The sequence below is a fragment of the Carassius gibelio genome, chromosome B14 (assembly GCF_023724105.1).
Source record: "Carassius gibelio isolate Cgi1373 ecotype wild population from Czech Republic chromosome B14, carGib1.2-hapl.c, whole genome shotgun sequence".
NCBI classification, from domain to species: domain Eukaryota; kingdom Metazoa; phylum Chordata; class Actinopteri; order Cypriniformes; family Cyprinidae; genus Carassius; species Carassius gibelio.
In genome coordinates, this window is record NC_068409.1 from 26821638 (window position 1) to 26847595 (window position 25958).

The following is a 25958-nucleotide window of genomic DNA, read 5'->3' on the forward strand; positions in this document are numbered from 1 at the left end:
CCCACCCCAGGCCACCCTGAAAGACCTGCCAGTGAGATAGGATTCAAACCAGCAAAGTGGAACCCCTGTGATACCTATCTGATGACTGACAGTGTCAAAAGCATTAGATAGATCCAGAAAAATAAGAAATTGTGATTTTTAATCAGCTTTTGCAATCCTCAGGGTTTCGGTGACTGACAGTAGAACAGTCTCAGTTGAATGGCCACATCTGAAGCCTGACTGGTTAGGATCCAGTTGGTTGTTCTGTGTAAGAAATAATGATACCTGGTCAAAAACAACTAGTTTGAGTGTTTTTGTTATGAAAGGAAGGAGAGAGATAGGTCTGTAGCTATCTATAAGTTAAGTGTTTAATGTAGGTTTTTAAAGGTAGTCGGGTTACCGGAGACTGCTTGAATACAATGGAGAAAGTGCCTGTGAGAAGAGATCTGTTGATGATGTGTGTGAGTGGTGGTAAAAGTGTAGGGGAGATTGCTTGGAGAAGGTTTGAGGGAATTGGGTCTAGTGGGTATGTTGTAGGATTGCTAGAGAAGAGAAATGTGGATACTTATGCCTCAGTGAGGGGACAGAAAGAGAAGGGGGAAGTTTTAGGCATGGATGCGGTTTGAGTTGAGTTGAGCTGAGAACTGACTACTGATCGTTCTAGTTTTGTCTGTGAAGAATCTGGCGAAGTCATCAGCTGTTATAGAAGTAGTGCGAGGTGGTGGAGGGGGACAGAGTAGAGAATTTAATGTTTTGAAAAGGTTACGTAGGTAGCTCTGTTTATCTTATTGTGAAAATATGAAGATTTGGCAGGTTATGTATAGGTTCTCTTCATTCTCTTTCCCTCACATGAAAATAAAAAAAACATACTTTTGTTATACTAAGATACTATCTTTTTTGATTGTAAAAAAAATAAAAAAATAAGTTACAAGATGGTAAATCCTAATTTCGACAAAATACGACAGTCATAATTATGAAGTCAAAATGTTTTCTTAAGTATGGCTTTTTATCTTATAGTTTCAACTATTTTCTGTTATAATTATGATTCTGTGTCATAATTTTGATTTACCAGAGCATGACATTTTTTCTTTCTTATGTGGTGGAAACAGGCTTCCGCATTATACACCTCTCTCATCACTTCCCAACTAAAGACTGATGCGAAACAACAACACTTGGCCTACAGGGGGCAATGTTGCTCTTCAACCGAGAGAACTAAGTGAATGAGTGAGCAAAAATAAGAGGGAAAGAAAAAGAGAGACTTCATATTGACTGTCTGTTACAAATGACTGGAGAGGAAATGATATGCGTTCAGACCTCCCTGCAGTCTTCACTCAATACACACACACACACACACACCATATACACAGAATGAAGGCTCATGACAATAGTTGTATTATACACCAACCACCAAACTCAAACACAGGGCACAGAATTATTACCTTCCACGATGTGAGAGAGAGAGAAAGATCATGGAGTGTGAGGGCTGAGGGAAGACACAAAATAGGTCCAAAGCTACACATTTGTTAAATCAAGAGAATTTCAGTTTTGGGTTCTAAATTGTGGTCCTTATACTACAGTAGAGTTAAATCAAAAACAATCACGAAAATGGGGTTAAAGTAGTGAGATGATAATGGTAAAAGAGTGACCTGTCGATGCTCGAAAAAGGACAGAAAAGAGAGAGAAAGAGGGGGTGAGATGCAAAGACCTAAAAATGTGAGGAGATGACACAGAACTGATGGTGTGGTAATAAAAGTGTCAGTGCTGTCACACCTGTGCTCCATAAGGCAGCTCCAGCACACTGGTGTTGCACAGAGTAAGAGCAGGAGACAGTGAGAGTGATTTTCCTGTCATTCTTTTTGCTCTCCCCTTGTCTGCTACCTCTTTTTTTGTGTCAGTACTAATGTGCTGCTTTTATAAGAGCTCCGAGCAGAGAGCCCTGCTGTCTCACTGAGAACATCATGTTCACACGGCACACACATTAGCCACTGCTTCGCACCCGACACATGATCATCCATGTAGCCACTTAAACTGGTAATTGACTTTTTTGGAGTTTCTACTGTGTATTTAGGAATTTAGGTGAATATTCTTTTTAGCTCAACATGACTTGTGAAACTATTGCCATACTGTCCAAGTAGTTCTTAGAGCTACACTACTATTTAAAAGTTTAGGGTCAGTAAGTGTTATTTTTAAAATTTTTATTTTTTAAAACTTTTCCTCTTCTTTTCAAAACTTTGCATGCTAATCCAAGAATTGCTCACACAAAATGCAAAATGACTTTCATCTCTGGCAAAATGAAGCACTGCATTCAAAATATCACAAACACAGCTCAAAAGCAAACATTTGTCTAATAGTACAGTGCAAACATCTTTGCAATAATATTATATTTTTGGATATATCATATACTCACACAGTTATTCAAAACCTAAAGCTTGTCTCTCATTTTCATTTCACATTTCTGTACAAGACTGAAACGGTAAACACGAAAGGAAGATTTAAATCAAACCTTTATTTTTACTGTAAGCACTTGAGGTGGTGAATACAGTATGTGTAGTTTTATGTATTCATCTATTCTAAAGCCACGAGGGGGCTCGAGTCCCCGCCCCTTCCATTTCTACTGAGGGGGACCCTGCAATTGTGCCCTAGCAATGTCACTTAGCCCCTGCTCTTCCGGAGGACTGTGCATGCCACCGTCGATAACAGTAAGAAATGTTTGTTAAGAACCAAATCAGAATATTGATAGGCTTGTTCGACTTCATGCAGCTCTGCGCAGACCGATCGTCGGCTGACTTGAAGCAGTGCATGCCGGTTAGAAATTTTGTCCGACTTGATACAGTCCTGACGCCACGTGACTGTGACGTGTGCCATAAAAGTACCGCGAGAGCGATCCGAGAGTAGCCGGAGAACTCAGCCAGCGCAGCTTCTGAAGAGCGACTTGCACAGGTTCTGATGAAGACACAACTGATCCACGATTGGCTGGAATCACTGATGACACCGATGACGTGCGTTTCAAGTTTATTGCGAGTCGACTTCAGTTTCAGAAATTCTAATATGGACTTTTAAAACAGTTCAATACGTTCTTATGTCGTCTTCATCATATAAATCATATTTATTAAATATTGTTTTACTGTATTTACTTTATCGTTAATATAAAGTTTGTGTATGTTTATTTTGCATGACTTTCTTTTTTATACAGACCTTTTACAGTATTCAGCAGCATAACCTGTTCAAATGAGCATTTTTAATAACTAAAATGTTAATCTTAAAAACATACAATCTAATGTGGTCATAAATGTATGCTCCTATACATTATGTTCCTCCATTTGTTTGGTTTCTTCATATTGTCTAGTTTATTTTGCTGTGTTTATACTTCACCTGCATGTGGTTAGCAAACTGCTAACAACTTGCTGTAACTTCAACTTAACAACTTGACAACATTCTGTTCACTTTCAAATAGTTGGTCTAAATCACAATATAAATCCAACAGAGTTGTGCTTTTCTGAATATGAAAACGAGTGGTGTTATGTTTAAAATGTTAAAAAGAGCTCAGCAGGAGGGTACTGTAAATCTTGTTGCTGAAACCTTCTTAAAAAACACATACCCACCAGGGAATTTTTTTATAGGTTACTTTTATCATTTTGTATTAGCAGAAACACCCATGTCATACTACTAAAGTATATATTCAATATGTTATCTTCTTTTGGAAGACACCCTTCCAAAACACCACTTATACACACATCTTAAACGCGATCAAGTAAGCAAACGCCACGTGATCTGCCACAACTGACGTAATTGCAGCAAACTACGGGAGCCACAACGTGTCCGGCTTCATATCTCTGTTTGCAGCTCCTCCCCACCTGCACGCGGCTACTCTCGCCGATCGGTTGCATCCAGCCACAGCCGATGTCGAACACACCTTATGTGATTTCTGAAGGATCATGTGACTGGAGTCAAGACTGTTAGTATCAAGACTGTTGAAATAATATTTCACAACTATACTGTTTTACTGCATTTATGATCAAATAAATGCAACTTTGCTCAGCATAAAATACTTATTTCAAAAACATTTAAATAATCTTACTGAACCAAAATTTTATCGGTAGTACATTCTTAAATCAGATTTCTTTTGCCATCCAGCCAGATTGCTAACATGGCCTTAACCCTAATATCAAGGGGTAATGATGGTTATTTTGTTCCAGGAACACTGTTTTGGATACTTTTCAGCTGACCGACCAGCTAAAAGACTACCAGATCGCCAGGCTAGGAGACAAGCTTAAACCATTTAAGACTGGCTTAAAATATTTATTTATTTATTTATTTATTTTTAATTTTATTTTATTTTTCGTCAGGGAAGGTATAAACTTTTGAGTGAACAATTCAAGTGTTCTTAAGCTGGCTATTGAAAGAAACTGCAGAACAAGAGGAATATGATCCAACTCAAGATCAAAGGTCATCTTTAACAGTGACTAATGAGCTGGAACCCCACTGATAGTAACTAAAAGCAACCAACACAGATAAACGACTGGAAATAACTCTGCTTACGTGAGCTATATGAGTATAAAGAGGGACAAATGGAATGTGTGTTACATCTGATCGGCCGGACGACAAAATTAGAGCCGATTTACCTGCTAAGACAGGAGGCGTGCTCCTGAGTGCTTCTGGGTAATGACTTTCAGTGTGACTGACATCAGCGGCGACTTAAGATGACACGGGCTTTGCGTGCCGTCACTGGGGTAACCTTCACGCGGGTTCACAAGATGCCGTGAAGATGACAGTTCATTAACCCATAAAACCTGAGGACATAACAAAGCAAACAGTGATCTGAGCAAAGACATTTCGGATGGGGTTGGATGTATTTACACACTGATCTTTGTTTGATATCTACTGACAACCGTTATAGCCAACATCTTTTTTTTTTTTTCTTTTTTTTTTTTGGTTAACAGGTGTTTTCAAAATTTTATGTCATGGACCCCCAAATATGATAATCCACTTATGTGCGACACATTTCCTAAAATATAAATGCAGCTAAATATTTTATTGTATAAATAACTATGAATACTGTGAAAAATACAAATAGTATAAACAGGTGTAAAATAACTTTTTTATTTTTATTATTATTATTATTATTATTATTATTATTATTATTATTATTATTATTATTAATAATCTGGTATTACATTATATAATAAAAAAAATCTGAGAAACTTTATAAATGTACAAAGTATTTATAAAATAATACATTATTATTAATATTAATATTTATTAATATTAATAAAAGAAACAATTATATAAGCATACGTGTTAATTACAGTAAGTTATTCAGTAATAATAGTAATACAATTCTTCTTTTTATTATTATGCATATAATAGGTAATTGTTCTGTGCATACTATATAATAATTATATTATAATTATTTATAGAAATGAAAATATAATAATAATAATAATAATAATACATATAAAATTATCATGTAAATACTATATAATAATTAATTTACAATTATTTATAAAAATGAAAATATAATAATAATAATAATAATAATAATAATAATAATAATACATAAAAATTATCATGTAAATAATATATAATAATTATTTATATAAAGAAAATATTTCTTACAACATTATTATTATTATTATTATTATTATTATTATTATTATTATTATTATTATTATTATTATGCTTTTAATACTTAAGTTATATTTTTTTAAGGTTTAGTAATTTAGTAAAATATTATAATAGTAACAACAATAAATGTATTTTTCCTTATTCTACTTATCATCATCATTATTATTATTATAATAAACATTAACATTTACAAAAAGAAGCTGCTTAAAACAAAATCCTGAGTAGGATGTGTACAACACAGAAAAAAAAAAAAAAAAAAAAAAAAAAAAAAAAAAAATACCTTCATTTTCAAGGTTGTGACAGGAAACAACCACTTTTTAGAATGTTCTTTTATATATTTTCCCTTGTGATAAATCTTTTCACTCACCCTTTTCATTTTTACCAATCCACAAACTTGACAATTGGTGGTTTCAGATTCTGTGTGAATGCTCATTGTATAAAGAGAGCGCTCCAGATATATTAAAAATGTGGGAGAGCCACAGGCGAGTTCTTTTATCTGCGATTCTTTTCTATCTGGACAACCTTCATTCAATTCAACAGGCACAATTAGTTTGCTGTATGTTGCCTTAGAAATGGAAAATGTCATAGTTTGCATATCACAAACTAATCAGACTGAAGTACACAACGCACACAAATGCTCTGCACCCTGTCAACTGAGACTGCACTCTCATTCAGTGCCTCTCTCTCTCTCTTTTCCTCCCTCACTCATGACTAAATACAGTAGTGCATGCAGTACCTTTCCTGTAGGATTTGACAGTGCAGATGACACTGTGCCTGTAGCTGTGCTTATGTTATTTCCCCCCGAAAGGGCGCATTAAAACGTGACACCCTCGACTGGCTGTGTGTTTGAAGTCTAAATGTGCACTGAACGCTGTCATGCGTTAACCCACTGTGCAGACGCTATACGGCCTCCAAAAAAAAAGGCCTTCTTATTCTCTGGGAGACACCTAGAAAAAAATACCATGAATTATGGATCTGAAAAATCCTACCTGTGTCTGAGTGAAAAGTGTGATGTTTATTGAAGGTGAATGGTTTTCCCTCCCCAGTCCCTCTTTCTTACACACACATACACACTACCAGTCTCAGATCAGAGTTAGCCAGGAGAGTTGTCCCTCGGTCCCTCCCCTGTGTCTCTCAGGGAGAAAAAATTAAAAGTGACTCTCTTCTCCACACAAACACACATGCTTCAAAAGGCTTGCGTGAAGGGCTGAGGTGAAAGACTTTGTAGTATAATTAAATGGGATGAAGATTTATTCAGCATTAGCTTGTGAAAGGAGCACGCAGTCGCATTCATACGTATCGCCTGTGCAAAGGATAAACAGTCCCGCTCTCTCTGACTCACTAATGCAGAGCTGCGGTGCTTTGATGTCCCTCCTTACAAATGAGAACTGTCTTCCCACAGGAGCCGCTTACCTGACATGGGAGACATCTTCAGTAAACATGTTTTGAAAGAAGAGTAATGCATTTTAAGACACATTATCGTTGCTAGTGTAGTTTGGACACACTGGAAAAAAACTTAAATTTGAGGTCGTCAAATTTGAGAAGTTTCATCTGGAGTCCTGATTATTTGGACTACCAGCCTGAATATTTAATAAGGCCTGTGTAATATCAAATATGTACAACAACAACAATGATGATGATGATGATGATGAAAATAATAATAATAATAATAATAATAATAATAATAATTCATGCATATTTAAAATAACGATAATAATAATAATAGTTATGATAATAATAACTTTTTATCTGAATATATAATGCAATATATTCATGTGATGTCAAAGATTAATTTTCAGCAACCCTTAATCTTAAAAGCTACAGTGTCACATGACTCTTCAGAAATCTATTATGGTGATATGCTGATCAATATATATATTTTTAATTATTATTACCAGTGTTGAAAACAGTTGTGTGTTTAAAACAACAACAACAACAACAAAAATGAATTCTTGCTGAATAAATTACGCAAAAAAGTAAAATCTAAAGGTATAAAAATTAAATAACATTACTGAACATTTCAAAATAAAGATTATTTGCTTTGTGACCACAAATTAAAGCACAACAAAGAGAGTTTAGAAGAAAAACTCTTTAGTGTTGACTTCAGTATAACTGCAGTATAATATAATAGGCTGGTAAAGTGCTGCTTCGGCACTGATAGTGTACAAGAACAGAGTTGTACTTAGTTTACAGGGATGTTTACAAGCAGACTTGTTCAACTCCTCCTTTGTATGTCCCTCTGCTCATCCGGTCCTCACTGTATCAGGTGTGTGTGTGACGGCTTACGGCTGTGTGTGTGTGCGTGTGGAGGGGTTTTAGAGGTGTGCCGGTTTCTTTGTGGCTCCAGTGACTCGTCTAAGCCGTAGCTTTATGATACGTCTGCCAGTGAGCAAAGCCATCACTCCTCTCTGTAATCCCACTGAGAAATTGGAAAAAATGGGAAGAAGCCTCACTGATATAAAACAACATACACACGCACAAAAAAACAAAACAGAAAAAAAAAAATCTTCTCACGCATGCGGCTTTATTTGATCCCTCTAAGACTCAGTCAAATGAAAAAACATGAACGCAAACAAAAGAGGCGGGAAGCGTTTATGTGAGGAAGCTGATTGAAAAGCAAAGACAGATGTCTTCATCCTCCTGCAGCTGGGCTTACATTGCTGTCAGCTCTAAGACAGGGTGGAGATTACCATCTCTTGGACAAAATACAGAAGGAAGCTAAGGGAGATGTCGATTTCGGTTCCGGAGATACAAACATGCACATCTGCTGTAACTAAAAACCAACTTATTCAGTTTTAGGCATTTAGAAATGGAGAATATGCTCACCTGAGAATCGTGCGGAGGACTCAAAGTGGTAAACAGTTTAGAGTAGTGTAAACATTGGGGAAACTCCTACACAGACACACACATACATCTCGTTCCCCATGGCCCTGTTTTCGCTTGCGGGGTCTGCAGGTCTGAGAATGATAAACAGTTGTACACCTGCCTCCGATCCAAACAGCACTTTCCCAGCAAATGGCAAATCTAATCTTAGTGGTCAATACAACTCTAGCGATTGCACAGCAGATGGTCTTACACTAAATGCTGGGCTTTTACCTTTACTTAACTGGAGACATTGACCGAATGCATTCCCCCTGTGCAGCCGCAACTATAAAAAGCTTCTACTTAGAGCTAAGCAGAGAATATCCACGTGTTGCTCACAATGCACTGACCTCTCGTTATCTCTTTTAAGAAATTGCAACCTTAGCTATAAGACAAAGGAAGTGCATTACAATTAATTTTTTCAATGGTTAAGGAATGTTGCTAAGCATGCTGTGAGGAGTAAGTCACTGCAACGTACTGTAATGTCACTGCTCTGATGAAATGGCAGTGTAATTTAGTTCATTAGTCAAACTTGACACTGGTTATGGTTCTATCTATCTACACCCCCCCCCCCCCCCCCACACACACACATCCATTATTATAGGTTCAATGGATAATGAACAGTATGTGGAATTACACTGTAAAAATCATCAAAAAAAAAAAAAAAAAAACTATTTCAATCTTTCTAGTTTAAATTGTCCCTTTTAGTGAAATTAACTTTTTGCAATTTATGAGTGATTTTTTTCAGTGTTTATCTACTTCTACACTATAATTATTTCAATTTGTTCATATTTTGTTCCATCCGTCCATTGTAAAATAGCTTGTAAATACACCTTTAACACAGGTGAGTCTGGCTTAAGCAGGAACAATGAGAAAGCTTAATTTGAGCCCTGTAAACCCCAGACTGCCGCTGAAAGAGCTTCTGCCTCCAGGCACAAAGCCTCCCATGGAAACCTTCTGGCCTCCCACTGGAAATGCCTCTGATTGAGTCATCCGCCTTCGAAAGGCTCTTAGCAGGAGACTCTCCGATTCTCTATCCGTCCATTCTACCTATCTCCAGCATCCACCCCCCACGCATGATGGCCAAAAGCCCAGGGGTGCGATTTCTGCTATACGCCTTTATTCACACGCTAAGACCTTCAGTCTGTACCTTTGGGGATAGAGAGAGTGAGTGAGGCTGATTTGAGCTGGATGAGAGGCAGGATTTGAAGATGACCTGTCTACAGCCGATTGCCTGTGGAGGGATGTGGGTGGCTTGGCGCCTCTGCTGTGCCTTTCAAGTTTCTGTGAGCAGAGGGTTTTAGGACTGGACACCGGGGGATTCGAGACTTGCGTCCATCAGATCATGTTGTTTTCCGTTTAGTAAACCAAGACGATATTAATATACTTGACTGGGGTCAAAGGAACAAATGTGTTCAAATTAAAACAACATAATAGGATGCCTCAAATTTGCTCTGTTGCCTCCGAGCCTCAGAGAATGAAGAGGAACTGAGCGATATGAAGAGATACGAGAACAGGATATATCGCCTCTATTCTGACTCCCTTGTAGGTTTAATAATGGAATGAATTTCAAATGTTAACAGCTGCTGTGCAGGGGCAGTCGATACAAACTGGATCAGTGCCTGGCAACTGCTGTTGTCCTGACACGGGTGAAAAGAGAGCAGGGCCCTCATTCTGCACAATGATAGGCCACAGATCAGCTTAGCAATTACTACCCTGGTGAGGTCATTCGATTTGAAGCTAGAGAAGAAGAGAAGAACAAATGAAAGAAGAGAGAGAGAGTGCGAGAAAGATTGGCAGATGATGTATGCTGGAAGCTGCAATTTAATAAGAGCAGAAGACAAAAGAGCAATGGTCATATTTGTGTGTGTGGGTCATGTTTTGCCAACATTGTGGAGACTAAATGTCTTTAAAAGTATAGTAAAACATGAAATCGCCCACATAAGGGTGGCTTAAAAGATGTTGTAAGCAATGTTCTGGAAGCCAAATGTGAATTAGACACCCCCCTGTTGTAATCAGAGGTGCAGGAGCAGGAGATGAGCAGCACATCATCTCAGTGTTTTTAAAGTTGTCAAAAGGAACAGAAGCAAAACTTAATTCTCACACACAAAAAAAAAAAAAAAAAAAAAAAAAAAAAAACACTCCTAACAAGCGGAATATGCCAAGTGAATAAAGAGACTGACAGTTAGAAAGCACCTAAAATTTTAAGCAAAATATTGTGAATATGGCCTGATAATATAATGATTACCCATCCACAAAAAAAAAGAAGAAGAAAAAGAAGAACTACTTTACATTATACTAATTCATACCATTTCAGTGTTTCTACTTCAGAATTTCATGTTTAATTCAGTGTATTACTTATATCTAGATCATTAGCTCACTTTTGCATAAAAAAAAAAGAATTAATATAAATTCTACAATAGGGCTGATAATCAAAAATAGACATCTTTATATATCTTGTACATTGTACATACATCCGGTGTACAGCAAATTATGAAGTGGAAGCAGTATCATTTTTAAGTATTTTTGTTAAAAGCAGGTTTCAAATTTTATTGAATAGCCAATTCAACACTAGAATTTAAAACTCTGCAATATTATTATTACAAGGTACTGACTCCTGTCATGTGTGCCTACTGTGCTGGAGCAAGGAGACGCCACGACATATGAGATTCCAACAACAACAGATCTTTAACGAACAGAACACCGAGCATACATATAGCACTGTAGTGAGACGAACAATTCCAGACAAGGGAATTTCAGAGACACAGGGCTTATATAATCAGACTAAAACAAGGAAATCAATGGGACATAGCTGGAATCAAATAAACACAATCAGGGAAGGAAGAGGAAGACCAAATAAGGGCAAAAACCAAACATAGTGCACATGGGAGAAGAAAACACACACAAGACATGGAACAGAGTCTGACAACACCATTGTGAATAGTTTTAATGTGATATTGTATTCGTTTATTTATTTGTTTTACAAAATAACCTTTGCCAAAATGCAAGCTTTCAATCAGTACACTGTAATTTGAGTTGGCAATGACTTTGGGGCAAGTCTTAACTTCACATAGTTCAAGGGGGTTCAAGTAATTTTGTGCCATTTGTTCTGGCATATTTTGCTCAGTACTGTTCAGGTTTGTTGGGTGATGCCTGTGCTCTGCAATTTATTGTCACAGCCTGTGCACTGGAACCACTCTTAGGCATTCAACTTGCTCTTGAACCAATCCAATATTTTAGTCTTGTGTTCCCAAATCACAAAAAAGGATCACAAATTGGCATTCTCCTCTCTAAAGATGCAATTTTACTTTTTAGCAGACTGAAACAGGCTGTGTTTCAGCATTTCTCTTTACACCATCATTTCTTTCTGCTAAGCAAGCCCTATAGCATGATGCTACAACGAGTATAACTTTGTCAGATTGAATTTTCCAGGTTACATGTCTTTGAGTCTAAGAAGAATATGTTTATCTAATAACATCCCAGATACTCCATAGACTTTAAGTAGAATCAACAAGAATAAACAAGAGTTTTGTACACACTGCCACTTTCACTTCAACCTAAACTTAAACTAAATTCTCCAGTCCATCGATTGATCAATTATCTGTTTTTAAGACATCCATGAAAAAGGGATTTGGTAGTTTTGGATGAATTGCTTCTTTAAAATGACAATGATAGGAGAATACCATAGAAAAGAATAGGTTAGAAAGTTAATGTAAAGATTTATATATGTTCTGTCAAAAAATCATATGTTCTGTCAAAAAGCATGTTTGCTTGATGAGTATCTTAAGCTTTTCAACGGTTCAATGGTTTTATAATACCTCATTATGCATTAATATTCTTACATTTAACATACATTGTCTTTTCATTTGAGTGATAATTCAATAATCAATCAAATAACAATAGCGAAGTCCTAGTCTTCATTACAGTAAATTGCATTAAGAACAAGTTATTCTTTTACAGAGTGGTGCTCATTTGCTGGGCTATAAAAATGTCCAGAAACAATGTTGATTTGGCTTTAAGAAAAACTGCTGTTGCTGAGGCATTTGTACATTTTTCTTCTTAAAACGCTGTTTTGGTTTAGGTGAATAAGCCCATTAGGATGCCGTGGAAAATCCCAGGGGGAAAAGATGAAGAGTTGTTTTGTGTGCTCGACTGTTTGAACACTTTTGTTAGGCCCTGGTTTTCATTAGAAGGCATTAAGGTCCGTAACATACAAAAGCAACCTAATTCAGGCTATAAACGATACCCCACGGAGCTCAGGTAATAATGCAACACTGAGATTCTTCATTAGCAACAAGACAGCAAGCAGCCATAATTTATTGCATGTTAAAAAGCACAAGCGGTTTGTCCTGAAAGTATTTCAAGACGTCGTTTATCAAAAGAGTTTGTAAATGGCTGCATTCAGGTTTGAATGCTCGACTCTAGAACCTTATTTCCATTTCTGTGACTGGAGGGCAAAGACGGGGCGAGAGAGAGAAAGAGACGGCAGACACATCGGGCTGTTTCAGTGTAACTTTTTAATTATCTTTTATGCTGATTTTCTTCATCAGGCCTCCAGGACAAGAGAAAGCATCATAAAAACAATTACAGAAGTGTTTGTGTTTTTCTTATCATCACAGAAATGCCACCGCAGGGCCCGATTCGTGCTCGCTCTCATTTATACACCTCTATGGCGCTATGCAATTCAAGGATGTTCTGTTGGGGACGGGAGATTGTGTTTAAGTGTCCTTAAGAAATTTCTCTAGAGTGCAAGCCCTTTTCATAGGAATCTTATTAAGACATATCTGACTTATTAGGAAAGCAGACACAAAGAGTCCGCAAAGCACATATATTCATGAGGTTTTATACGTTTCAAACAGACAATGCGGTATTTGTTTCGTTCAGAAACATTCAAGCTGCTGAGGACAAGGAACAATTCTTCAGCTTTTAATTTTGCCAACAGGGACATCTCTCTCTTTCTCTCATTCCAGCTATCTTTCTCCACTTCTCTCTCTCTCTCTCTCTCTGGTGAAGTAGCTGTGCTCTCTATGATATGTCTGTAGCCTGCAGTGGAGCTGACTGCCTGAGGTAAATTATAAAGCGAGGGGTCTGGTTGGGGGCTTTGTGCTTGAAGGGCAGCAAAACTTCTGAAAGAGTTAAAGCACACTTCTCCAGCTTTATATTTGAGCCTAAGGCACATTTAACAAACACACACAGACACATACGCACACATACACAGGAACAAACACCGCTAAATCCCCTTGGAGACTTGGAGAAATCACTAGTTAAGTATATAGAAAGTGAAACTGCATATCTGTTACCTTAAGACAATATTTCTATCTGATTTGACCTATAAAATTAATCAGGTTAATATATATATTTCATTCAAAAATTTGGGGTCAGATTTCTAAAGAGAAATTAAAACTTTTATCCTGCAAGGGAGCATTAAATTGATCAAAATTACAGTAAATACATTTACGTTGTCACAAATTAATTATATTCATTTATATCTTTCAAATAAATGCTTTTTTACTTTCTATTTATTAAAGACATCACATTAAACAGCACCAATATTTATAAATAATAATATGCTTATTGAGGATCAAAACAGCATTTAAGTTGATTTCTGATGAATGAAGTGACTCTGATGACTGTAAATGCTGCTGAAAATTTAGCTTTGCCATTATAGAAATAAATTCTAAAATACAGAACAGTTATCTTAAATTGTAATAATATTTAAGTTTTTGCTGTATTTGTAATCATAAATGTAGCCTTCGTGAGCATGAGACTTCTTTTGCAAACATTAAAAAATGTTTACTGACCCTAAACTTTTGAACAGTATTGTAAATTTTTTAAGGTCACATGCCATTTTTTTACATTAAACATTATATTCAATTTGAATGCATATTATTCACAATTGTCTTTTTAGAGAAGCACCATTGGGCGTATGCAGTTAATCAATATTCTATACACTATAAAAAATAATTTGTCAGATAACCAACATTTAAGCTAAATAATTTAATTCAAGTCAAACCTTATGATTTAATACGACCCTTACTGTACAGTACCAACTACACAGTGTTAGGTAGGGTTGAATAAAAACAGATTACTGCCAAATGAAATACATCACATTCTTCTGAGGAGCTGATTTTGTACTGATTTTGTACTGAGCGTCCACATGAAAAGCTTCAATGCAGTTCATTTCAGTGAAGACCAACTGCAACAACAGCATCAGACATGATCAGTTCCTGCTTTCACACATGTCTGGAATGAATCTTTTCAGCGGAATGTGAATTCTTCACTTTCTGGGTTTTTCATGGTTTAAATCTAGAAATTATTATTACACATTATGCTAGCACCACATTTATTACAATAACAGCAGTGGGTTTGAGAAGTCAAGCTGTGGGCGGCAGTGAAAGTCATTTTGTCCAACAAAGGCTCTTGATTAAATAAAACAAATATGGAAACATAAACAGAATGTTCTGATTTTGTTTGTGGGCGAGATGCAGAATTTTCTTTTACAAATACTACTTTGTTTTGTATTTTATTAAGTTTGAATTTATTTTAACAGTTTTAATGATATAACAAAGACCAATACATTGCTATTTGTTGGGTGGCATTTCCTGAACAAATTAACACATGTGCTGTTGCGCTTCATCGGTGACTGAACACATTGTGAATAACGAACAGAAGCTGAGATTTGAGAGAAACTTGCCTTCTGACCTCAAGTCTTTCTCAACTTCAGCAGAATCCTTGAAACTCTGAAGTAATTAATAACTCTGAGTTCTTCTGTGCACTGATTTCTTCCCAACCTTGGACGGAAATGGAAGAGAAAAACAAGTTATGAACCAGAAGTGTTCAGCACTCCTCAACAGTCTCACAGATAGACGCATTAAATCCAAATACACAAAAAAAACCTCCAAAACCAGGGTAGCATTATGTTACTAGCCTTGGCCTACTCTACATATGACTCTGTTTGTAAAAATATTTCTGCCTTTTTTAATAAAATTTATTATGATTCTCACACCAAAAAAACGTTTTCATCCTAGACCTAACTCATCATCATCTAGTCTGTCTGGAGAAACAGAACAAACTGAGACAAACTAAACCCAGAAGAACTGTGGGAACGTCTCCAAGATGCTTCAAGAAACCTACTTGCATAAATGTAGTTATTGCAAGTTAATTTTCCTCAAAAAAAAAATGTTAAATACAATGTTTATGGGCTTTGACTACAGACTATTTATCCCGTTTTATTCAAATGGCAGCACAGCGCAAACTTGAGCACTAAACAGCGCTATGAGATCCAGTGTAAAGCGCTTGAATCCAGTGACAGACACTACTAGTTTAAAAGCCAGATGAAACTAGTTTAAAGCCAGCACTGACAAACAGGAGACACAACGATACAGTCAGAAAGCCTTTCGATCTACAAATCACCATGATTTACCATGGATTTACTCAACACTAACAGGACCATGGTATAGTAGCAGAAATGTGGGATATTCCTACCAACTGTATTATATTATTATTAATGTAAAGAAGTAATATAATATAATTACAATATATATATATACAATACAGACCAAAAGTTTGGACACACCTTCTCATTCAAAGAGTTTTCTTTATTTTCATGATTATGAAAATTGTAGATTCACACTGAAGGTATCACAACTATGAATTAACACATGTGGAATTATAGACATAACAAAAAAAAGTGTGAAACAACTGAAAATATGTCATATTCTAGGTTCTTCAAAGTAGCCACCTTTTGCTTTGATTACTGCTTTGCACACTCTTGGCATTCTCTTGATGAGCTTCAAGAGGTAGTCACCTGAAATGGTCTTCCAACAGTCTTGAAGGAGTTCCCCGAGAGATGCTTAGCACTTGTTGGCCCTTTTGCCTTCTGTCTGTGGTCCAGCTCACCCCTAAACCATCTCGATTGGGTTCAGGTCCGGTGACTGTGGAGGCCAGGTCATCTTTTGGTCTGTACTGTATATTTGTTATTTTTATTTTTTTTTAGATGTTAATGCTTTTGATAATGAGCTTAAGTTTGTTTGCTGAGTGCAGCATCTGACGAAATTGCTTTTTGAAGCAGGTGAAAAGTTCCTGGATGACTTACTACTTCCAGCAAGATTCTGATGTACACTTTACTATCCCACAAGGCTATTGAGGAGGCCATAGTGAGGAGTGTGAATGGCAGTGAAGCAACACACCTGATGCTAGTACTGAAGATAACATGACAAAGACAACATGCATAAAACACATCTGGAATAAATTCAAACTACACTCATTCATACTGCACAGAACATAGTTTTTAACGGCCACAAAGTAATATTTATTCAAAAGAAGTGCCTCCTTTAAAGAGCATGTAATTTTCCATGAAGCCGTGTCCCAGTGGCCATTGGTGACTCGATTAAAAATTACTGTTACGAATGTAATTTTTTTTGTCCCTTTGTGACCATTTCAGTCACAATATGGAGCCCTAATTAAAGGAGCTATGAAGAGACTTGAAGAGCATGCATGAACTGCATTTTAAAAAGTATCCTATTGCTTTAAAAAAGTACTGTGTTCTTTCTTTCAGACTTTCAGCTCTCTTTTTTCTCCCCTTGCTTAAAAAAAAAAACAACCCCTTGAAACACACACGCACACACTGAAATATACTTTTTATTCGCTCTCATTCAGTCTTAGTGACATCTCTACAGCAGACTTTATCTTTCTCTCCATATGTCAGAGTGAGGCAAAACATATTACAGCTGACACTCACGCAGACTATCATAGACCAGTGCAATACAAAAGAAATGACTTGGGAACTGCGGTGATGGTTTTCGAGGGCTGTATTGCAATATAACAATGATTAGAAAGAGATGAGAAAAGTTTTTCAAAGGGCTTTAAGTATTGTAATAACGTAACGCCCCATAATTCCCATCCAAATCAAATGCAAATCAAGAAGTGTGTTTGTATTTCAGCATTGCTCTTGCAGATTTATCACCCTTTTCAATCACATTCTGTGAAGATTTACAGTGCATGTCGGTTCATATAAGTAATTTCTTTTTTGTCTTTTTTTTTATTAACAAGAAATTATCCAGGAATTTAGTTTAAGTTGGTGTAGTGTAGTTTATGCATACTTCATCTAACAATCAGTTTACCTTGTTTGAAACACATCCAATATACACTGTATATATGCATTTCTGAATATGCAAAACACATTCTTAACATTCTTGTGTGCTGTTACTGTGTGTTTATCTAGTACTGATTTTCTTTTCTCTCTTTTCTCTTTAAACAGGGTGTCGTGACACTGTACCATCTGATAGTACAACAGAAACAATAGAATATATTGTGCCATCCAGGAAGATAATTGTGCAAAATGTCTGAAAAGTAGTTTTGCCAAACGATGAATTGCATAAAAACTTAAAGTTTCTGTTTGCATAATATATGTGTGTGATCTATATTTATTATGTATATATAAATAGACACAAATACAGTATATATTTTAAATATCCTCATCCTCATCTTTACAGGTGGGCAGAATGTAGAAAAAGAAACATAAACACTTTTAAAAATGTATTCTTTGTGGACAGTCATGCCAGAACAATAATCAGCTCGTTTCATATTTTATTTGATAACAACATATTTTCATCTGTCCTCATTGGTCATTGCATTTCATTGGACGTTGTGGTGGTCTTCTGCAACTAGCAGGTAAATATTTGCTCTGTTTTGTTGCAGTTGCTTCCACAGTCTGCACAGAGGGAAAGAGTGGAAAATCATTTATTTTGTAAGAGTCAATACTAAAAACATAGTCTGATTTATTTAACCAAGTGTGTATGTGTATATATCCTTTATCCTTAATCAATAATATATATATATATATATATATATATATATATATATATATATATATATATATATATATATATATATATATATATATATATATATATATAATATACACACATAAAAAAAGCATTGTACATGTGCACATATAAAATGTGGCAAAGAAATTACACACTGTTGTTAAATATTGGATATAAGTTATCGTTTAGTGCCTCACATCCATTTCCTATTCTTTCATGTAGCTCATTTTCAATATGTTTACTGTTCACTTGAATGATGGTGTATTGAAGATGACTTAGTCATCAGTCTGAATGGGAATCCCTGTACTCATTCTTCTCTCCCTTTATCCGTTTACGCTCTACCCATCCGGGAGCTGGGCTCTCATGGGCGAGGGGGCTTTGAAGAAGCCTGACAGCATCGTCCATCACACCAGCGTTATTTACATTTAACTATGACTGATAAAGGGATCGCATAGAGGGAGGCAGAGAGACAGTGGAGAGAGATGTCTGTGTATTCTGACCAGACAGAAATGTATATTTGCCCCAAACATATCCATTATTCCTAGTTTGGTCACTTACTGTATTGTCTAAGCTTGAAGAGATGATAATGCACACAATGGCACATTCGCTCCCCTTTTGATTTCCTTTTCACACGCAAAATGTCAATATTAGCCATTATTGCAATTCAACTTCATTTCTGACTGACCTCTCAATTCACTTCAGTTGAAATATTTACCTTTTCTGCTTGATCACCCCTTTTGTCTCTCTCTCACTCCATCACCATTTAATGCAGCCTTGATTTCCCACCAATAGATGGCACTGTGGTATCAGAGTCCAACTACTTTATCTGAGAACTACAGCAAAAGGTGGAGGAGTGCAGAGATGCATATGAGAGACAGGGCTGAAGCAATGGAGAATTGAAATGAGGGGTGTAGGCTTCACCAAAAGGCATATCCAGTTACAAAGCTATTACATAAGACAACTAATATAACATAAGCCTGAAAGTTAGAGACACTATTCCTACCATTCCCACACTTTAACCAGCCAAAGTTAGTCTGATGGTCTTCCAGCTTGGTCAGGATGGTCTCAGCTTTTGTTTTAAAAATGCAGTCTTGTTTAGCAAAAGAGACTTTCTATCTACCGATGCTGTGGAAACCCTAAAACTCTTTGAGTTACGGGGAGATCAGAAACAATTTATGGACCAAATAACAGCGTGAGACTGCAAATAATAGCTAAAAGGACATTGAAGTGTCTAAACTCAGCTAAAAGTCTTGACAGATCCCTCTATAGCTTAAAGTGTGTGAGGTGACACATTATGCTGTGTTTTAGCTCTTGTGTGATTTTCGCTCTCTTTCTGGAGAAAGCTTCGAGACTCTGTGTGACCAACCTCCTTGTGACCTCCTCTAACAAAATATTGACAGAGATCTCTGTCACCTGCCCACATCAGGTATCACTCAATTTATGAGTGGGTTTATGTTTGTGTGTGTGTGTATTGATGGTGCTCACAGGAGGTCCCTTGTGAAATCTCTGTGCTGGGTCACTAAATGGGTTGCGCCAACTCACTCTGAACCTGCACGGCCCATATGCCTTTTCCATTAGTGCGCCGGGCACTGAGTCAAATTAACTTGTCCAGCTTGTTTTTCTGGCTTCCAGCTGAATTCTGATATGCCACTAAATCTGGGCCAAAACTAGCCAATACTAACACTTAAGTGCATTCAAAGCTACAAACACCAGGGATAAACAGAACATCAATGCAGACAACAGGCTACTTTGTGATTTGCATGCTGTTGTCCCTTATTCTTTAAGGGTTAGTTTGCCAAAACATAAATAAATAAATAAATAAAATTGTCATTATTTACTCGCCCTCATATTGCCTTAAAACTGTATGACTTTCTTTCTTTCTTTCTTTCTTTCTTTCTTTCTTTCTTCTTCTTCAAAAATAAATAAATAAAAATAAAAATAAATAAATATAATTTTATATATACTTTTTTGTATGGACATACATTTAAAACACACTTTACTTAACTTATTTTTTATTAGAAAAATGTATTAAATGACAAAATATATGTATATATATATATATATATATATATATATATATATATATATATATATATATATATATACATATTACAAATAATAAATAAATAAAACATTTATGACCCCAATCATTATTTTTTTTTCACGATGCATTAAATTGATAAAATGAGGCATTTTCGTACATTATAATTTGACAAAAAAAAAAAAAAATATATATATATATATATATATAATAAATAAATTTTTTTCAACTTTTCACATAAAGCAGCACAACTTTTTCTCAACATTGATAATAGGGAATGTTTCACCAATTCAGCATATTAGAATGATTTCTGATGGATTATGTGACACTGAAGACTGAAGTAATGACACTGAATGAAATTTAGTGTTGCAGCATAGGAATCATTTACATTTTAACATCTATTTAAATAGAAAACCGTTTTTATAAATAACTGGCATAATATTTTTTTTCAATATTACTGTTTTACTGCAGTCACGGCAAGCATAAGCAAATTTTTCTTTATATGTATTAATTTATACATTTTTGGTGAACTATTCTTTTAAGAGCACAGACTCTCGTTGAATCATGTAAAAACATACTGCTGTGCACTCTGTCTATGTGTGTGAGGGTATCTGTTTAAAACTTGCATGTCCCAAGGTGCTCAGTACGCCTGTGTGTGTTAATTTTCTGTTAACTACCTTCTTATTCACAAATTAAAACTCAGTTAATGAAGGGCCAGGCTATTACTGCTTTGTGAGAAATATCCTTAGAGCCAAAGCAGCCCTACCTCCCTCATTTATGAATTAAACCATCGGAGAGTGTGTACAGTACATGTGTCTGCAATTTGCACTTTAAGTCATCAAAGGCCTCTATAGAATATGACGCCAAGAATAGCCCACACTGCTAATGGACCACCATTTCTCATAATCAGCGATCCCTTCAAATGATCTAAAGTCAGTTCACACTTAGTAGATGAGTGGTTTTTCATTGTCTCTCTTGCTCTTCATGACTAAATTCTAAATCTGTTGTTATTGACTGTGCCTTGAGGTCTTTGAGTTTCCAGACTGGCCTCCGGGGGGTGGGGTGGGGTGCTATATCCGAGACTGGGGTTAAAGATGGTTCAGAGCCTATACTGCAGGCCTAGTACTAATATTGATCCCCCTGCAGCCATGTGGAGAGGAGGCATGCATTTAACATTAGCAGTGCTGAAGGGAGACATCTCAGACCACAAGTCAATCACAGTGAGAAACTGAACATCATGCCTTCTGACAGAACCAACAAACCACATTTCTGTAAATTCTAGACATTTGATGGTATCAAACCATAACTTCCTTTCTCCGGAAGGCTCGCTTCGCCACCGTTAGCTGTAAGAAGAAATAGGAAAGACTTAAAGCAAATCATTCATCGAAGTTCGAAATCCTTTCTGTTAAGAAATTTCTGTGGAAAAGGGAACAACAGCTTGGATATCACCAGCAGCGTTATACTCTCCTCTGGTCCCTGCGGGTACCAAGGGCAGTGAAGTTGCACTGGGGCGGTGGAAAGGTTATGACCTTTGCATGGCTTTTGTCTGACACATGGCTACCTGTTAACATTTGCGATGCCATAGGGTTGTGACAGGGTTCAGGTTGTGGCACTTTCCATGTACCCCTAATGTCGAGTCACGACATAACTGGTAGTGACCAACAGATAGGGAATGTCTCAGTTATATACATAACCCTTGTTCCCTGATGGAGGGAACAGAGACGTCATGTTCTCACTCCACAACCTCAATCCATCGATGGTGGCCAGGGAAGCGTTCTCGGCTCCACAGCGTAAAACCTGAAGAGTGGATGCACCTGTTGCCTATTTATACACATATGCACTGGGAGTGGCTCAGGTATGCAAAATCCATTAGCCAAATTTCACTGGTGTTTTCTCTTAATGTCAGAGATGATTGGGGCTCCCAATTATGTCGAGTTGCGACATAACATCTCCGAGGGTTACATGTGTAACTGAGATGTTCTATGTGTGTTTGTTCCTCCATGCATTTTTTTGATATCTTTCTGTTGTTGTGTCTTGTTAGCCTGTCTGTGTGAAATTAAAATCTGAGTTGACATTGTGGTATTGATTTCCTTACAGGCGGATAAAGGATTTCTTCATAGGTTATTGCAATAAATGAAGATGGGATGAAGATCACACACACACACACACACACATACACATACACAAATGTAATGCACTTACAGTAGACAAACAGAACTTAGATTACAATGATTAGTTTGCACCTGTGGCAAAATCAATAGGCATACACTCAGAAAGGATAGGAGTACAGAAACATCCTTTCATCTCATATGTTGTTAACTAAAGCCATGCTTACATTTTGAAGATTAATCACAAATAAGTAGGATTCAAACCTTGTTAGAAGGACGTTAAGCCTGGAATGAGTGTGTATACTGTATTATATGAAACGCATTATGATATCTGGCATGACTACAGTGTTCCTTTCCTTTGCATATAACACAATGCTGTGAACAGACTGTTCTTTGCATAACCAGAACTACAAGCAAAACTCACCAAGACTCATGTGAAAAAAAGAGAATAGGGAGAGGGTGTGTAAGGCTTGAGAAAGATTCAGAGAGTTCAATCACTATTTCTACTGTAATTTCAGAATAATGTCAGAATAAGCACCAATTTGTGGATTAACAGGCATGCATTTAACATTAGCAGTGCTGAAGGGAGACATCTCAGACCACAAGTCAATCACAGTGAGAAACAGAATATCATGCCTTCTCAGGGCCGTGAACAGATCTTTTGTGCTGAAACCTGAAAAAAGCCTCCGCCCCCCCTCCCGTTTTTTTTTTTTTTTTATTGGTCACATCTTAATGTCAAATCGCCCTCGCTACACATAAAGTTAAATACAAATATGTTTGAAGAATTTTTTTTTTTTCAATTCTGTCAAAATTCTGCAAATTTGTATCATTTGGTTAACATGACTATGTGTGTCATTGAGAAGAGGGGAAGGTAAAGCGATGAGTCAAGTATTTTTACATATTTTGAAATATAATTAAAAAAAAAGATGTCTTACACAATTCCAGTCAAAATAGGAGATTATAAGAAACTATAGCTGTGCCGTTAACTACAGCATATCAAACATGTATCTGCATACCTGACAAAACCTGATACTGTGGAGGACCAGGGATGTTGATCTCTTGAAGTTCTCTTATTCACTACCCTTTCCCTAAAATAAGCCAGCATTGAAAAAAAAAAATATCAAATATTGTGAAAAGTACAGCTGCAGTGAAAAGTTTGAATTGTGCAGGAGCTCTCCCCTCCTAATCCTATATATATATATAGTATATATATATATAGTATATATAAAATGCACATATATATTATATATATATATATAATACATGCATTTTAACAGCATAAACATGAGTTAACTATGCGACCATATACTATGATTAGATGTTAACAGATTAAGTGTATTAGCAATCATAAATCAAAGAAGAAGTGTATTAGAAATATATTTTACCCAGGTGATCACACAAATGCAGTTTTGGGGTTTTTGACCAGCCAATGTGTGCATTTCGTCCGTCATTAAGCAGATCTAACAAGATTTTAGTCAAAAGCTTTATTTAACGTTTCTTTGGCTAAATATTTGTAAAACAGGCAGACATAAAAGGTGATTAATAGCATTGATTTATTGAGAGAAAAAAGGAAAAAGGGCAGGTTGAGCCCTCCTGTGCACGTGCCTGTGCCTTTTTACAGAACCAACAGACCACATGTCTGAAAATTCTAGACATTTGATGGTATCAAACCATAACTCCCTTCTCCGGAAGGTTGAAATCATGGTAGTATTTACAAAAAGTTTTACTTTTGAAATCGACTTTTAAATGTGTGACCCAAAAAGACTGCAAAAGTGCATTTACAGATAAAAAAAATAGAGTAAAAAGATGTAAAAACATTATTACAAATTAAAATAAAGTTTTTTTTTTATTTTTTATAAAATGTATTCCTGTGATGGCAAAACTGAATTTTTACTCCAGTCTTCAGTGTCACATGATCCTTTAGAAATCATTCTAATATGCTGACTTGCTGAACCAATTGTCAATATTAACATTGACCCAGATACATTTACATACACACACACTGCATACAGTATATACACTATCCAAATAACAGGGTTATATTCTGGATTAGTTTGCTGGTTAGCCATGAATAAAAACTTTAAAAACTGTGTTCTATAGGAACAATTTGTGCATGAAATCATAGCACATTTTCAAGTTCAAGTCTGCTTTATTTCCAAACAAGCACATTGCAATGAAGAAACAGACCCCTCATAGCAACAGACAAAACTGCACCGTTGTCAGAAATGTGAGAGCAGCTTGCTGGAAGTATGCTTGATTAGGCCAAATCAGCAGTAATAAGATATTCTCACGAGTAAAAGAAAAATAACTAATTGGAAGGTAAAACACATGAAACCGGCTGACATTTTGATGACCAAAAAACACAATATTTCATTAATTTGTTCAGTTACTCAACCGGACTGCGATCCAAAATGCTAGCAGATAACACTGGAGGCCTCTAAATAGCTATCTCATAATGCTGCAATGCACGGAGCACTTGTTCTTTTGTTAATAATGAAGCAGGGTAAGACCTTGTCTACCTCATCTACAAAACAAGAAGACAACCAGTACACAATCTCCGAATTATTCACGATTACAAATGAACTCGTTGTCTTGGTTCGCTCCTAAACATGTCTTCCAAATGAAATGCATGTGTCACGTCACCAAAAAACTTAAATGAGGAAATAAATGAATGCAGAGCTCAGAGAGGCATCTTACAATATGAATATCCATTTGGCTCAGTGCCCGCAGATCCCCTGCCAGCCTGAGAGAAGGTGTGGATATTTTATTCATGTTATCAGGAAGTTTTCTTTCTTCCTTGCTATGCCCCTGCATTTGGCTTCCCAAATGCATGAACAAGATGAGGCTTTGAGAAGAAACACTCAAATTTGAACATTCTAATTTGACTTTTTGAGGTGGTCTACTCCTGTTCTACCACTGTGTATGCATGAGGCAGCGATGCGTCTGTTCTGCTATTTTCAAAAAAGAGCCCTTGATATTCCTCACCCTTTCTGTCTCTCTCATCCCTGCTTTCATTTTCATTTTCTATCTCTTTCTCACTTTCTTTCCCACTGCATGTCGCAGCCTGAGTTTTGGAATAGGGTTTTTCCAATCTTTCCAAAATAATTACACTACTTGGTCTCCATCTCTTCACTTTCTTTCCTTCCATCTGCTGTGTCTTTCTCAGTGGGGCTGAATATTGCTTTAGCAATCATGCAACCGGAGAGACCGGAGTCTTACATTGTTCTTTGATGGCTCTGCCACAGCTGGAATGAGCGGTGCGAGAGAAAAGAGGAAGCCAAAGAGATGTCGGCTGTGTTCAGCATAGCATACTAGTCGTACTACTGCTGCAGTATGTATGTAGTGTGTACACTGTGCACAGTACAGTATTTGTGAGCATGAGCAATATACAACAGAGCACAACGCATGTGATAAAAATGTAACACAACATAGAATTCTGAATAGCAAGCTGCTCTAGTTCTGTCACATGCCAGAAATAGTACGAGTAGTATGTTTGGATGCTACTATAAACTACAC